The sequence below is a fragment of the Dromiciops gliroides genome, chromosome X (genome assembly GCF_019393635.1).
Source record: "Dromiciops gliroides isolate mDroGli1 chromosome X, mDroGli1.pri, whole genome shotgun sequence".
Taxonomy (NCBI): Eukaryota; Metazoa; Chordata; class Mammalia; order Microbiotheria; family Microbiotheriidae; genus Dromiciops; species Dromiciops gliroides.
In genome coordinates, this window is record NC_057867.1 from 27927390 (window position 1) to 27943780 (window position 16391).

The 16391-nt window shown below is 48.2% G+C and overlaps 1 pseudogene; it reads right to left on the bottom strand.

Annotated features, from left to right (window-relative positions):
• Nucleotides 1–12655: 12655 nt before the first annotated feature.
• Nucleotides 12656–13363, bottom strand: LOC122733895 (annotated as a pseudogene).
• Between the last annotated feature and the right edge of the window lie 3028 nt (nt 13364–16391).

Here is a 16391-nt window from a genome sequence, read left to right on the forward strand (position 1 = left end):
GTTAGATGGGAGCGTGGTGGGCCCAGATAACACCAGAAGTCTCTTTGGCAGCCCTCTGTTGGATGGACAGCCTGGGACCCTCGCAACTGACTTCAAGGCCCAAACAGCCAATGAGAGCAAGGCCACAATTGTTGTTACATAATGGAAATCATAATGAAGGCTTGGGGGGGGAGGGGGGGGGGGAAAGCAGCTATCAATGTTGTGTATGAAGCTCACCCTGGGGCTGGGAAAGCCTTTGAAAAGACCCCTCTTTGGAGCATATATTTCAAGGTTTCTTGGTGTGTCTGTGGTCCCACTGTGGGGACTTCCTCTAATGATACATGTTGCATTCTCTTCTCCATGTACTCCCATAGGCCCTGACAGGGGTGGGGGGTGGGGATGGAGGCCTTCCTCTCGCTCTCCTGTCTGGGGGGGGGGGCAGGGGAACCTGGTTATCTCTCGATCTGGTGCCTGTCGTGATTAAGCCATCTCCTGGCCTCATTACAGAAAACAGGCCAGGTGTTAAATGAACTGGAAAGACTGAGGAAAGGCCATTCCTGGTGGTCGCTTCCTAATGAATGCAATTTAGCCCCTTGAGTGACTCTAAAAGGGCTCACCCTGTGTGGTCTCTGCTTGAGAATTCATTTAACACCTGGTCTCTGCTCTGCTGAAGTCCTAGACTTCCAACACTACACCCCCATACATTCCGGATTATATCTCACACACAGTGGGGTGGAAGTCATTTGTCTTAGGCCAGCTGTCTAGGCCTCAGTATCCCCACTTGTAAAAGCCAGGAGGTCCGACAAGATCTCTAAGATCACCTTCAGCTGTGACATTCTGAAGTTTCTCTAGCTCTGGACCTCAGTTTCCCTATCTGCAAAGGGGTTGGACTAGATCCGATGTTCTTCACTTGGAGTCTACATGTGGATAGATTTCTGATTGGGGGCAGGGGAGGACTATCACTCTTTTTAATATGATGAATTAGGGAAGGGAGAATCTGGAGGCAGGGAGCAACACCCTGCTGGGAAATGAGTTACCCAGAACCAGGGCCTGTGGTGAGTCCTAACCCTTGTCTGTTCTTTGCTCAATGAGAAGCTCTGGGAAAGGATTCCAATGGAACATCAGTTGGGGAAGAAAGGGTTTGCTTAGGAAATGGGAGCTGGGGCAGCTAGGTGGCCCAGTGGATAAAGCACCAGTCCTGGATTCGGGAGGACCTGAGTTCAAATCCAACCTCAGACACTTGATACTCACTAGCTGTGTGACCCTGGGAAAGAAAAAGGAAAAAAAAGAAAAGGAAATGGAAGCTGGATGGTTAATGCTTATAGCTGATTAGAGAATTTAATGGCAACTCTAGGCCTGGAGTCAAATCCTGCTTCTTTCTGGGCCTCAATTTCCTTATCTGTAGAATGAAGAAGATGGTCTCCAAGGTCCCCCTGATTTGGAAACAATATACAGGAAACAGGGGTCTCTCTGTGAGATGGCTGAAGAGAAGAAAGGCTGGGAGTAAGAGTCTGCCCAAAGGCTGGGAATAAGAGTTTGCCCAAAGGCTGGGAATAAGTCTGCCCTCCCTGTGGCATTTAGGAGGGGGATCCCACCTTTAATGTCTTGGGATCTCGAGCTGGGGTCGGGGGAGAGCATGGGGTGGGCAAACAGAGCACTCCAGGGCCTGGGGTCACATTCCGTGCTTGGCAGTTAACTGGTTATGTCAGCAGAATTCTAGAATTCTGGCATTGGGAGTCTTGAGATGATCCAGGTCAAGAGCTCTTAAGCTAGAATCTGTAAACTTCTGTTTGTTTAGATTTTGATCATTGGGTTTCAATATAATTATCTTCCTTTGTAATCCTCTGGATTGTATTGAATATGTTTAAAAACCTGATTCTGAAAAGGGGGTCCTAGGCTTCCCCAGACTATGCCAGAGGGGCCTGGGACACAAAAAAGATTAAGATTCCTCATTTTATCTAATCTGTAGACCAAAAGGAATCCCAGGTGTCATCCAGTAACAGGGAGCTCACTACCTCAGGACACAGCCTGCACCATAGTGTGTCCACCCCTCCTAGGCACATTTCCAACATCTTCCCAATCCTTAAGGAGCCCCCAAGCACACCCAGGTATATCCCTGCTCCAAGCTTTCCCAGGAAACTCTTCCTAACTTTATGGAAGGGGAACCAAGATGGTGGAAGTATTTGGGAAACATGTTCTCCACCACATCCCCTCAGCTCTCTGTACCTCCCCTCCCCCATTCTCCCCTTCCCCTTTCTTTCTCCCCCTTCCTTTCCCTTCTCCTTCTCCCCTTTTCCCCTTCTTCCTTCTTTTCCCTCCCCACCACTTGCTGCCTAAGACACTCAGGTATCAAAAAGTCAAAGAGAACAATTGAATAAAGGGTCATTTGTCTTTATTCCTCAATGGTAGATACAATCATCAGGAACCATGTGGGTGCTTGGTGGCTCTAGCAGCTTCTTTTTTTCCCCACAGACCTGGGAGTCCTCAGTTTTAGCGTGATCTTTTGCTCTTGAGAAGGTTGGTGTTGTTCATACAGGGAGATAGAGAGGAGATGGAATATAGCCTCCCTGAGCCGGGTGCTTCTCTTCTCCAAAACTTCTCCGAACGAAGCTTATTGGTTACCAGAGTGCTGCACCCTTCCACGGACTCAGGCTTCAGGTTCACTGGATCTGCAGGTGGTATGGAAGATCTAAGATGGGCCCAGAGGTTTTTGGTTGGCCACACCTTCTTGTGGGAGACACTCAACTCTAGGCCTGATTCTGGATTAGGGGAGCTTACTTTCTCAAGCAGAGAATTAGCAGGTCTCCGGAATGTTGAAGCTTGGGAACTGGTGGGATATTTGGAGGATCCCTGACGTTGCTTTTCCTGTTTTTGTTGGCATTCAGGCTTGGACAACCTTCGGGTTCCTTTCCTTGTGATCTTCTTTTTGCCCTGGGACTTGATGAGGGATTTCAGATGGCGAATACGTCTACCTTTCTGAGATTTCTTAGAGCACACCAAGGTAGGTGTTTTTTGCTGTCCACACGAATGTTTTCGCAGACTCTCCATTCTTTTAGACAGAAAAGGTCTTGACTGTCCTGACAAGATCATGTGTTCAAGCAAAATGCTGGTGTATCCAGTGTCTGATGCCTGTTTTATAGGCTGGCTGAGCCCTGCTGGATCACAGAGGGGTTTTCTGACGTAAGATTTGGTCAGGTGGGTAACCCCACCCCTCCCCCCAGGGAGGGAGGGGGAGGGGAAGCATGGTATAGGACCCTGGCTTGGCATCTAGCCTTGGCCTTGGCTGTCCATTATGGATTCTCACAATTCATAACACACACCCCACCCCCAGAAGAAGGCCCAAAGAAGGCCATGCCAAGGTCACACTCATAGTATAATGCAGAGCTTGGACTCGAATTGAGTTCACAGGCTAGGAATGATTAGAGTTGGCCAACTGGTCCAACCCCCTTTGTTTTGCAGAGGAGGAAACTGAGGCCCAGAGAGAAGGGTCAAATGCAGGACCATAGTTCTAGAGATAGGAGAGATCTCAGAGGCCAGCTAGTCTTTTACAGAGGGGGAAACTGAGGCCCAGGGAGGGGAAGTGATTGGCCCAAGACCATATACAAGAAACTAGATCTAAAGGTGAAAAGGACCACAGAGTCATGTTTGCTTGTCCAATCCTCTCAACAGAAGAGGAAACTGAGACTCAGGAAGGGGAAGGTCACATTTTACAGAGAAGGAAACTGAGGCCCAGGGAGGGGAAGTGTCTTTCCCCAAATCACAGAGGAAGTTGACAGTTGGACATGGTATTTGAATCTTTCTATTAAGTTTGCTGAATCCTGGGGAACCTCAAATCCTTCTGTTTAATTGAAGAAACTAGGGCTATTTAACCCAGAAAAGAGAATACGTGGTGGAGGGGGGAGGGGAGAGGGGCCTGTGAAGCCCCATTAGGCCCTGAGATTCCATGACAAATTCTGGGTGGTGCCCATGGGGGAGGGGACAGTGGCTCAGGGTCACAAACCCATAAGGAGCCATGCCAACTCCTCACGCCCTGCTGGGGACACATGCAGTTTCCCCATTACCCATGAACCTAAGACTTAGAAAGAAGAGGGATTTGCCCTGGGTCACAGAGACCTCCTCAGAGCTGTCCACTGAGTCCAAAATCATTGTTTAAAGGGGCCTCTGTTTCTTCTTCCCAGAAATGAGCAAAGCAGTGTGACTGATGGGCACTTGAGCCCGGAGAGACTTAGGGCAGGGGGTTAGGAGGCTGGCTGAGCTCAATGCTGAGGCAAAGGACAGTAAAGCAGGAGTCAGGAGAACAGTGTCCAAACTCCAAGGCTGGAGCCATTGGCTCAGTGTGTAGTTGAGGACAGGTCACTTGCCCTCCCTCAGCTGCATCTTCTAAGGATAATTATTCTATCCAGCAGTTTTCTAACTTTAAGGTTTGCAAAGCACTTTACAAATATTGATCTCATTTGATCCTGGAAGGTAGGTGTTACATTATGCCCATTTTATAGAAGAGGAGACTGTGACTTGCCCCAGGTCACACACTTAGGGAGCATCTGAGGTGGGATTTGAATTCAGGTGAAAGAAAAGAGGGGAAGGTACAGCTAGGGAGAAGGGGAAAGAGAAAGAGATGATGTGGAGAGGGAAATGAAGGAGATGACAAGAAGAAGAGATTGGAGGAAGGAAAGGAGGAAAGAGAAGAAGAGGGTGAGAAGAGACAGGGTGGTATAGTGGAGAGGGCCCTGGGTTTAGAGTCAGGAAGATCTGGCTTCAAATCTCACCTCAGACACTCTCTCTGTGATCCTTGACAAGTCACTTAACTTCTAAGTGCCTCAGTTTCCTCATCTATAAAGTTAGGGGATTGGACCTGATTCCAGCTCTAGCTCTGACTCTTAGATACTGTAAAATGAAGGAAAAAAGAGGGATAATAAGATGAAAAGGATATGGGAAAGGAAGGAAAGAGGTCTGATCTTAGGATCTAGACCTTGAAAAGACTGTAGAAATCATCTAGTTCTACCCCCTCCTTTTACAAAGGAAGAAACTGAGGTTCAGGGATGTGAAGTCACACATAGGATCCTACATTTAGATCTGGAAGGGTCCTCAGACGCCACCTAGTCCAACCCACCCATTTTAGACAAGAGGAAACTGAGGCTGAAAGAGGTGAATTAACCCCCATTGCCCCACAAAAAAAAAGAATAATGCTTTAAAATGGAAAAAAAGACAAAAGGTTACAAAGGAAACCAATTATGTCAAACTAGTTATCAAAACATTTTAAAAAGCAAGTTCATGGACCACAAGTTACAAACTCTTGCTCCAAACCACACTGCCTATCAGAGATATTGAAAAAAATTTTTAAAGATATTTATTGAAAGATAATGTTTTGGAACGGAAGTTGAGGACAATCAGGAAGAAGAGAGAAGCATGAGGGGACAATAGGAACAGCTGAACGAGAGGTGATAGGAGCCAGGTCAAGGGGCGGGTAGCCTCATGAATGGAAAGAAGGGGTCAGTTAGGAGTCATGTTATGGAGGTGAAATTGACGGATTTGGTAACTGACTAGATTTGGTAGAGAGAGAGGAGTCAAGGCTCACATCCTGGAGGGCAATGCCCACAATGGCCTTTGGAGGCCACTCTTCTGACCCAGACCCTTGCAATTCCATCTGGTTAAGTGCTCTGACTTTCAGCTACTCATAGTCCCAGCTATGAAGGTAATGGGGGGCTGACTAGCCAATGAGGGCCCAAGGAGGGTCCAGGCCAGGGCATGTGCTGAAATTTGTCCTTCCTGGTGAGTTAATCAAGAAGTGGTTCCTCATTTCAGGGTGAGTGAAGAGGTGAAGAAGGGTGAGAAAGAGGCAAAGGCAGAGAAGCAAGAGAGGAGAAAGAGGGAAAAGAGAGGAAGAATGAGAGGAGGGAGAAAAAATGGTATTTTAAAACACATTTCTTTTATACTGTAAACTTAATAGTCATCAATATATACAAACATTTCAATATACAAAGAATAAGAAAGAGGATTGTCTGAGAAACTGAATTTATGGGTCAGTTTGCTTTTAAAGAAATATATGAGTATATATGACATATATAAACAAGGTAATAGCAAAATTAGTTTTTTGTTTCTGTCCCCCTCCCTTAATTTTTTTTTCTGTGAATTAGAAAAATGATTTGTTGATGTTTTAGAGGGAGGAATCAGGGTCAGATGTATTAGGGTGCCTGGGGAACTCTTTGGTGCAGTAAAGAAATTCAGGTTGTAGCAATAGTACCAACTGCTAGATGGGAGAATAGTCACCAAAAAAAGTGTTTTCCCACACTTCCAGCAGTAGAAGCAACTTTACTGTTTTGTCCGGGTCCCTGGCCCATCTCAGGCTAAATTTCAGTCAGTGGGTTCTACAGACCCCCCCACTGTGCAGGTGAAGGCACAGTAGAGCGATCAGAACTCTAAGTAGGAATCTTGCTCAGGGGGGCAAAGTTGGGATGACTTGTCCAAAGTCATGCAGGCAGTCAACAATAGAACCTGAATTTAAATTCAGATTCTGCGACTCTTAAGTTCAGCGTTTTTCATACAGTTGTTATGGGGGGGATGGGGTACAGGGTTTGGGTAGGGGTTTGGGGTCCTTAGGAATTCCTCTTTAAAGAATTACACCGGGGCAGCTAGATGGTGCAGTGGATAGAGCACCAGCCCTGGATTCAGGAGGTCCTGAGTTCAAATCCGGCCTCAGACACTTAACACTTACTAGCTGTGTGACCCTGGGCAAGTCACTTAACCCCAATTGCCTCACTAAAAAAAAAAAAAAAAGAATTATACCCTCTTGCACACAAAAGCAGTTAGAATAAGATGGCAGTTTATTTAGGGGCAAGGGAAGGGAAGGGGGGGAAGGGAAACCATGAGAGAAATCCTTGGACTTCTCATGGGAGATAGGCACAAAGCATGTGGCTCAGAGGTACCAATCTCCTTGAGCAGGAAACTGGCAGGTACTTTTATAGAGGACTGATGGGGTGGGGAGGGGGTGACCATCTGACTGTGGAAAGTTCCTTTAGTGAGGGAGGACCATCACCCACTGGTGGTAGCTGGGGCGATTGGGTGAGGGGTGGCTATGGATCTCTCAAGCCATCTGTCTCTTCAGGACACAAAGGCAGCAGCCACACTCAAATTTATCTCCCCAGGGGTAAGGGAGACCAGAATGAAGGGTGGAGGTCCCAGAGCTAGCTCAGTCTGATCTGGTTCCACTTATCTCTCTAGGCGTATCTGTCCTCAGGTTTAGTTTCTCAAGGAGAAGATTCTTTGATGTGTCCCCAGAAAACTTCTGGGGTACTCTGGGCCCCATGACATTTCCCCACTTCTCTATATATAAGGAAAGGGGACGAAGATTCTTCTGAAACTGCTTCATGCTGAGTGGGGATCGAAGAAATCACGGCGCAAGGGAGGGGGAGGGGAGAGAAGTGGAGAAGGCCTAGAATGTGAGGAGCTGTGAGGTCCAGAGGGTCCAGAGGCCACAGGTAGGCACAGTGCCATGAATCCCTGAGCCTAGATGGAACAGACTTAAACAAACAAACAAAAAAATTAAAAGAAACCAGGGCAAAAACGAAAAGGGACTTTATCAGATCAGGAATAAAGTGTGACCGCTTTTTTTCCCAGTGGAAGCTGGAAAGGCTGAATGCAGGACAGGGCGTGGCCTGCCTTGCAGGGGTTAAGTAATCAGATCAAAGCTTAGTTCTATGAGAGACAGTGTCTGTCTGCGATTTTAGGGTCCTTTTCCCATCCCCATGACTTTGTACCTTGATTGAATGCTAGAACCTGAACGAGAGAGTAAGACAGGGGTCACCACTGAATCATCCCTAGGCTTGCCCCCTATGCCCAGTTTGGCCATGGGCTTGGCCCTGGAGACGTCAGTGACAAGTGGCTGGCCAGGAGACCAAGCTGCAGAGCGCTGGGTTTTTGCTAGGCCAACCTCTTGGGTGCTGCCCTGGGGACAAAGAGGGAGGAGAGCTGGCCTCACCTTTGTGCAGCGTCCCCCACTCCTGTCTCCCAGTTTACTGCAGCTGCCAGAATCTTGGCCAGCCGGAGTTCTGCTGGTAGCAGATGTGGTGATGGCTGCTGCTATTATAGAAGCTTGGTCTATGGAGCGAGCATGAGCCATCTTTTCTCTCTCTTTGGCTACTCCCAGGTCCCTGTTATTAAAAATCTTAAAAGCAATATCAAGGAACTGTGAGGATGGGGTTTGGGGGCCCAATTCCAATTTCTGGAGTTTCCTCCTAATGTCAGGAGCAGATTGACTGATAAAATGAATATTGAGGACAGTTATTCCTACGTCTCTTTGGGAGTCTAGGCTGGTATCTTTCTTCAGAGAGTCCATGAGGCGGCTCATAAAATGAGCTGGATTTTCCTCAGCCCCCTGTGTGATCTCCTTCACCTTCTCATAATTGACTTGTTTCTTAACCCCCCCCTTCTCATTCCCTCAAACAGGCAGGTGACCATGTGATTTCTACAAGCCCTGTCTTCCCTGTTATCATAGTTCCATCTTGGTTCTGCAACTGGAACAGCTGTAAATCCAGGGACCCCAACCCAATTTCCAACCTGTGAGTATTCATCCCCAACTTGTACCACCAGGTCCCAAATCTGTTTTTTCTCGTCAGGGGTACAACAGCTGGCAAGAATAATTTGCAAATCAGTCCAGGAAAGGTCAAACTCCAGTGTCACAGACTTAAAGCCATCTATGAACTTTGTGGAGTTCTCTGAGTAACTCCCCAATTTCTCTTTAATCTGAGATAACCTGCTTATGGAAAAAGGAACATGCCTTAATGTTGTGCCCTTCCCAATGGGAAATACCCTTAATGGGAGCAGGGGAGCAATGGAAGACGCTGGTACAGACCTGGGTGAAGCCAGTTGGGGAGATATCTCAGGTGGAGACCGAGACAGAGGATTGGGCAGAGGGCCCAGGTTAGTCTGTGAGGTGGGTGGGGGAGGGGTAACAGTCTTTGGCTGTGGAGTAGGTGGAGGTAGAGGAAAGGGCGTAGGCAACTGCAGATTAGGTAAAGCAGATGGGAGCAGCTGCTGAATGGAAAAGACAGGAGAATAGAGAATGTGAGGGGTACAACTGTATAGGTTGTGGAGACCACTGTTAGGTAGGGCAAATAGAGGAATACTGACGTCCACTCCCAGTGTGGCCGGAGCTCGGCTGTGGAGGGCATGGGGAATTGGTTCTGAGATCAGCCGGTGAGCAAAGAGAGGTCTCAGTCATGGAGTGATAGGACAGTGGTTGACCTATAGGTACGGAAACAGGTGGGGAAGAAGGGGTGAAGTGAGAAACAGGTAGGGAATGAGTCTGAGGAGCAGGAGGGGGTGGGGTCTCAGAGGAGGTGCCCAAAGGGTTAGCTAATTGCTTGGATTTGAGGTGAATCTCAACTGTCAAGGGGACCTCATCCTCTCCTTTTGACTTCTAGCTTAAAGTCAGAAAAGCCGAGATGTATGGAATCTCTGTCCATCTCCCTTCACGCTTGCAAAACTTGTCCAATTGCAAGATGGTATTATAGTTAAGGGTGTCATGTACAGGCCAGTTTCCTTCAGACTCTAAGGGATACTATGGCCAGACCACGTTACAAAAACGGATCATGTATCTCTTTCTCAAATTTGTAAGTTCTAATTTATTCCAATCTCTTAGGATGCACCCCAGAGGGGAATTTTTCGGAACGCTCCCTTTCTGTCCCATGACTGTACTGTCTAAGAAGAATGGTCCGAATGTGGTTCAGACACGAGGTTTAACTTTCTCAAGGGAGAGATACGCAGCTGCCTGTCTCGTGGAAGAGCAGGCCACTGGCAAGGCATAGACACACAAGCACAAAAGTTCTTACCCAGAAATGTGGAGTCCAAGGGTCCAAGCGTGGTTCAGACATCTAGCTGAGCTTTGGGCAAGGGAGGGAGTCCCACGCTGCCCTCTGCTGTCGCTTGCAAAAGCTGACCATCTCTACCTCTCTGTGACTCAAACAGGAGGTTGAGTCGGGTAGGAGAGGGAGAAAAGAAACCCAGAAGGGAGGTTCCTGCCTTAAGGTTTTGTGTGCCAAGCGTGGTCCAGACGTCTGACTGAACTTTTGGCGAGGGAAGGAGTCCCAGGCTGCCCTCTGCTATTGCATGCAAAAGCTGACCATCTCTACCTCTCTGTGACTCAAACGGGAGGTTGAGTCAGGTGGGAGAGGGAGAAAGGAAACCCAGAAGGGAGGTTCCCACCCCCAGGTTTTGTGTGCCAAGAAGAAAGAAGAAATTTCCTATAACCTTCAAACGTTCAGGCGCCAAAATGTTATGGGGAGAAAATGGGGTACGGGGTTTGGGTAGGGGTAGGGGTTTGGGATCCTTAGGAGTTCCTCTTTAAAGAATTACACCCTCTTGCACACAAAAGCAGTTAGAATAAGATGGTAGTTTGTTTAGGGGAAGGGAAGGGAAGGGAAGTGGGGGAAGGGAAACCATGAAAGAAATCCTTGGACTTCTCATGGGCAGAGAGATATGGCACAAAGCATGTGGCTCCAAGATGCCAATCTCCTTGAGCAGGAGAATGGCAGGTACTTTTATAGAGGACTGATGGGGGTGATCATCTGACTATGGAAAGTCCCCTTATTGGGGGAGGACCATCCCCCACTGGTGGTGGCTAGAGGAGTTGGGTGAGGGGTGGCTGCTGATCTCTCAAGCCATTTCTCTCTTCAGGACACAAAGGCCGCAGCCACACCCAAACTTATCTCCCCAGGGGTGAGGGAGACTAGAATGAAGGGTGGGGGTCCAGGAGCTAGCTCAGTCTGATCTGGTTCCACTTATCTCTCTAGGCGTATCTGTCCTCTGGTTTAGTTTCTTAAGGAGAAGGTTCTTTGATGTGCCCCAGAGAATTTCTGGGGTGTACCCCATGACACAATCATAATGGAAATACCATGATACAGAAAAATGAATACTGGACTGGGAGTCAGAGGAACTCTGTGCATATCCTGCCTCTGCTATTTACTGCCTGCATGACCTTAGTTTTCTCATCCACAAAATGAAGGATTTGAACTAGATCGCTTCCAAGGGTACCTTCCAGACTGAATTCTATGATCTTACGTTAACTAATATTTAAAATAATGACCTAGGGCCCAGCTTCTTAAACTGGATCGTGACCTCATATGGGGTCACGTAACTGAATGTAGAGGTCATAAAAAATCTGGCAATAGTAAAAGGTAATGTATGCCTACTACGTGACCCAGGGTCACATCTAAATTTCTCAGGCAAAAAAGGGTCGCAAGTGGGAAAAGTTTAAGAAGCCCTAGTCTAGGACACCAAAAACTCAAACAAAGCACAAACTCGATGAATAGCAGAGAAGGTTAATCCCTAACCCTTTCCTGGCTCACTCAGCACCCCTTCCTCCATGGTCCACCATGCTCCTGGCAGCAGGGCTGTGCAAAACAACCCATGTGATTGCAACAGAATTTGACTCGACCCCCTGATTCAGCCTCTTCCTAGTGCTGAGGAGATCTAAGGGGAAAAACATTTGCTCAGCCTTCGAGAGCAGCATGGCATCTCCCTGTGCCTATGTAGAGCTCGGCCAGAGAACAGAGGGACAGAGGGAACTGGGGCAGGATACATGTATGGCCCTGTGGCACCCCACTAAATCTGAGGGAAAGATCCCAGCATCCAGCTGGGGCCAGTTCTAGCCCCCTAGAAGTCATCTGGGGCAGAGACTGAGGTTGGTCAACTGTTGAATTGCCTGGCATGGGAGGAGGCTAAGCCACTCTGAGATGCAGCCCAAAGGGAAACTATCAGCAAAAAGGAGGAAGACAGGTGATAGGGGAAAATAAGGGGGGAGGGGAGACTGAAATTACCAAAGATCTAAGGAGGAAGGAAATGGAATTAAAGACTTTGAAAATCACTAGAGAAACCAACAGAGAACATATTAATAGAAGAATGAAATATGGAGTCCAGATCTGGGAAAAGAATTCAGGCATCTAGAAATCCGTTTTGTAAGACAGAAGAAAATTAGTCAACAAGAGATAAGTCAAGAAGACCCTGTGGTCTTCCCAGGAGATCAAGGAGCCACAATGGTATGTTCCTAACTGGTTTAAAAGAGAAATAAGAATTGGGAAAGTCAAATTTATGACCTGCCCCACAGGAGTCATTAGCAGGCTGGAAAACTTGGAATCCATAGTGGCAGTTCTCACCAACTGATTTGGAATGGAAGTCTAGAACAATCAGGAAGAAGAGAAGCAGGAGGAGGCAATAGGAATAGTCGACCAGACCTGTTGTGGAGTTGAAATTGACAGGTTTGGCAACTGACTAGATTTGGGAGAGAAAGGAGTCAAGCATAATGTGGTTTTTTGTGTGTTTGGTTTTTGTTTTTACAAGAGTTTTGTTTTTTTTTTTAATCAAATCACAACAGAGCTGGTTTAGCATCTGACCCTCCTAGGTCAGTCTCTCCCTACCTCTGACCAGTCTTTCACCCCTGACATGGGGGCTGTTTTGGCCCTCCCAGGCCACAGTCCTGGAGTTTCCAGGGAATATGTGAACATGGTGAAGTTGTTTCAGTATCTGGGCTTGTATGTCCCTCTGGCCTCCAAGTAGAGTGTATATGGCCCAGGCCAGGCAGTCCTCAGAAATGGGCGGGGGATGGAGCAAGCAGCCCAAGGGCTCTACCTCCCTTCCCCCACCCCCTCCATTTGTGTGCATGGGGGGAGAGGGGGAGTGGCCGTCAAGGTTTGTCAAGGTTTCGGCTCAGCACAGATCGGAGTCGGCAGTGAACCTGAGAGCATCCAGCATAGGGACTAGGTTGATTAGTGTTGTGTCACTAGGGTCACTAAAGCAGGACTTGATTGGGAAGGCTCTTATAGGCTCCTGGGGAGTTATCCAGGATCACAATGCTGGAAAGGCCACTGTGGACCACAGAGAGGTCCTTGATGTAGTTGCCCAACTTCAAATTGCAGTGCTGTCTGTAGTATCATCTCTTAAGTATGCTCTGGCTATTGTCCACCTTGTCAGCCACAGCTGAACCGTAAATCTCCATACTTGCCGTAAATACACCCAGCTCATACCGCTGGCTCACCACTTCTAAGAAGTCCACATGGGGCCTCTTATGTACAAAAAAACAGACAGGATGTTTGTCTATTATGACCTTGTGGATGAAGTCAGGAGGTGTTCCTGGTCGAACCATAGGCCACAGGACCCCATCATGGTGGGAGTGAATAAGAGTTTCATCCAGATCCAGTACTAGTATCTTTCGCTTTACCTGGCCAAGCCTGTTTCGGGACACAGAGGATAGAGGAAAGATGTCATATCGAACAGTCTGATACTGAATTATCGGTCGGACCCGTCTCCGCAGAAGGTACAGGCAGAAGCTCCAGAGCTTGGCCGCAAAGGCTACGAAGGTGCGCAGACCCAGGCGACATTGGGCCCTCATCATCCTGATGCCCCTGGTCCTGATGCCCTGGAGGCCCCGGGCCCGGCTCTGCCAGGCCCCCGGGTCAGTGCCTCTCCTTCCCCCTCCCGCTGTTGGGAGGGGAAAGGTACGGGGTTCAAGCACTAATAAGCTACAGCTAGGACGCGGGGCGGGGACGGGATGCAGCTCAAGGAGGTCCCCCCAAATAGGAGAAATGTCCCTAAAGAGGTAAGAGAGTTGGGGACCCGCGGGAGGGTACCCTGAAAGAAGGGGGGAAATACACGCTAAATAGGGCCAAGAGATTTTAGGGTAGGGTCCTTGGACAGAGAGGGAAGGGGGCAGATGAGGGGGGGAGGGAAAGGGGGGAAGAAGAAGAGGGAAGGCCGCGGCGCAGGCGCACTAGGTGGTTGAGTGCAGGAAAGCCGACGGGAGGAAGAGAAGGGCTGAGAGAGCGGGGCGCGCGGAGCTGGAAATGAGGAAGGAGAAAGAGAGAGAGCGGAAAGAGGGGAGGGGGAGCCACGAAGTATGAGGCGCAGGCCTGAAGCTGGTCTCCCCCCACACACACCTCGAAAGCAGGGCCGCTGCCTCTGGCGCCATATCCCCCAGCCTGACAGGCGCCATTTTACCGCCTCAAGCATAATGTTTTAATAACCTCAATAAAAATGAGGATTTAAAAATTTTTTTTCCTTTTTTTTTTTTTTTAGTGAGGCAATTGGGGTTAAGTGACTTGCCCAGGGTCACACAGCTAGTAATTGTTAAGTGTCGGAGGCTGGATTTGAACTCAGGTCCTCCTGAATCCAGGGCCGGTGCTCTATCCACTGCGCCACCTAACTGCCCCTTAAAAAAAATTTTTTAATAAAAAATAGATAAAATAAGGATAGTTAAAAGACTTTTAAAAATTAATTATTATTTTTCCCTAATTACATGTAAAAGCAATTTCAAGCATTCGTTTTTAACTTTTTGAGTTCTGGAAGAGTTAAAGGAAGGAAGTTCTATTTTGGATGTGTTGAGTTTGAGATGCCTAAGAGACATGAAACTGGAGGTGCCCAGTAGGCACTTAGTGACCCCAGTCTAGGATAAGATTGGGGCTCAGGAGAGAGGTCCGGGCTGGATTTTTGGATCTAGGGGTCATGGGAGTAGACATGATCAATGAACCCAAGGGAACTTATGAGATTCTCAAGAGAGAAGGTATAGAGACTGAAGAGAATAAGGCCCAGGGGGCACCTAGGTAGCGCAGTGGATAGAGCACTGGCCCTGAACTCAGGAAGACCTGAGTTCAAATCAGGCCTCAGACACTTGAAACTTACTAGCTGTGTGACCCTGGGTAAGTCACTTAACCCCAATTGCCTCACACATGCAAAAAGAGAGAATAGGGCCCAGAACAAAGCCCTGGGGTACAGCTTCAGTTAGCAAATAGGGTAGTGGATAAGAGAACTGCACCTGGGCATCTGAAATACTTGTTTGAATCTTGCAACAGCTGAGGAAGGATCTAGGACGATTATTTCCTATTTGAAATTAATTATTCTAATAAGGATGTGGAACCTGTCTAAGATTAGGTATAGGAAGGAGAAAGGTCAGGCTTGGTTATTCTTTACTGCCATGCCCATCTATATATCAACTGGATCCTGAGCCACCATCATAGAGATGTTGGGGGGTGGGGGGTTGGCACTCGGTTCCAGGTGTCAGTAGCCAATATTTACCTGCCTGCAAGCTGAGCAGATGCCAGACGTGAGATGGTCTCACCCCCACCATGTGCAAGAGAAGGAAGCTTCTTCACAGGCCTCATGAGGTTCCTCTAGTATCCCCTCCCCTCCCGTGTCTTTATTAGCCTAAGATGTTTTCTCTTTCTACAGGATCATAGATTTAGAGTTGGAAGGTATCTCAGGGGCCATCTAGTCAAACCTCCTCATTTTAGAGATGGGGAAACTGAGGCATAGAGAAATTAAGGTACCCAGAGTCATACAACTAGTAACTTATTTAGGATTTAGTAACTGTTAGGAGATAGGATTTGAATTCAGGTCTTCCTGATCCAGGGTCCAGTGCTTCATCTACCAGCTCATGTAAAGATCGCAGTCCACATGCCATTTCCATTTTCAAATTCCCCTCCTGGACCTTCCTTGGGTGGCAGATATGCAGAGCCAGTCCCTCCGTGGAAAAAGCTGGGAGGCCATCTCCCTACATGAGCCAGCTCTCACCCTACCCTCTAGGTCCAGCCAAAGCTCTGCTTCTGGACCACCTGCCTTCTTCCTCGGGTGGGGATGACCCCTGGGCACAGCCCTTTCAACTTCTTGCCCTGTGACAATTTACTGTGTGTAACCCTCCAAACCAACCACAGGAGGGAGGGCAGGGATTCTCAGCTCCCCCTCCTCCTGCCCTCACTTTACAGATGAGAAAACTGAGATATGTAGAGGGGAAGTGGTTTGCCCAAGGTGCCAGCTAGTTGAGTTCAGAGCTGGGACCTGAACCCTGGTGCTTTGCTCCATCGCACACATATCATTGCTGCCTCTTGTCCCTCCAGCCCATGTTTCTATAACATTTGAGGCTTTATAAAGAGCTTTCCCTGGAATAACTTAGGAGCCCTAGAATGTATCTGTATTCTCCTTTTTCATATGAGTCAAGACATTCAGACACAGGAAGTGTCTTGCCCCAAGGCCAAGTCTGATCATTTCGGGTTTTTTGTTTTGTTTTGTTTTGGTTTTTTGGTGAGGCAATGGGGGTTAAGTGACTTGCCCAGAGTCACACAGCTAGTAAGTGTCAAGTGTCTGAGGCCATATTTGAACTCAGGTCCTCCTGACTCCAGGGCCAGTGCTTTATCCACTGAGCCACCTAGCTGCCCTGTCTGATCATCTCAATATCCCCAAGGTCAGCGTTTGTACAGTGGCCCCCTGGGGTGGGGTTCAGAGAAGCATCTCGGCTGTGCCCAGACAAGGGGGCTGGCTGAGCTGCCCTCCCCATTCCTGTCCACTTCCCACCAGCTGGCAAAGAGCCCAGACCCTGGATGGGGTAGGTACCGTCTGCCTGACTAGGCTCAGGCCACCCCAGGGACACAACT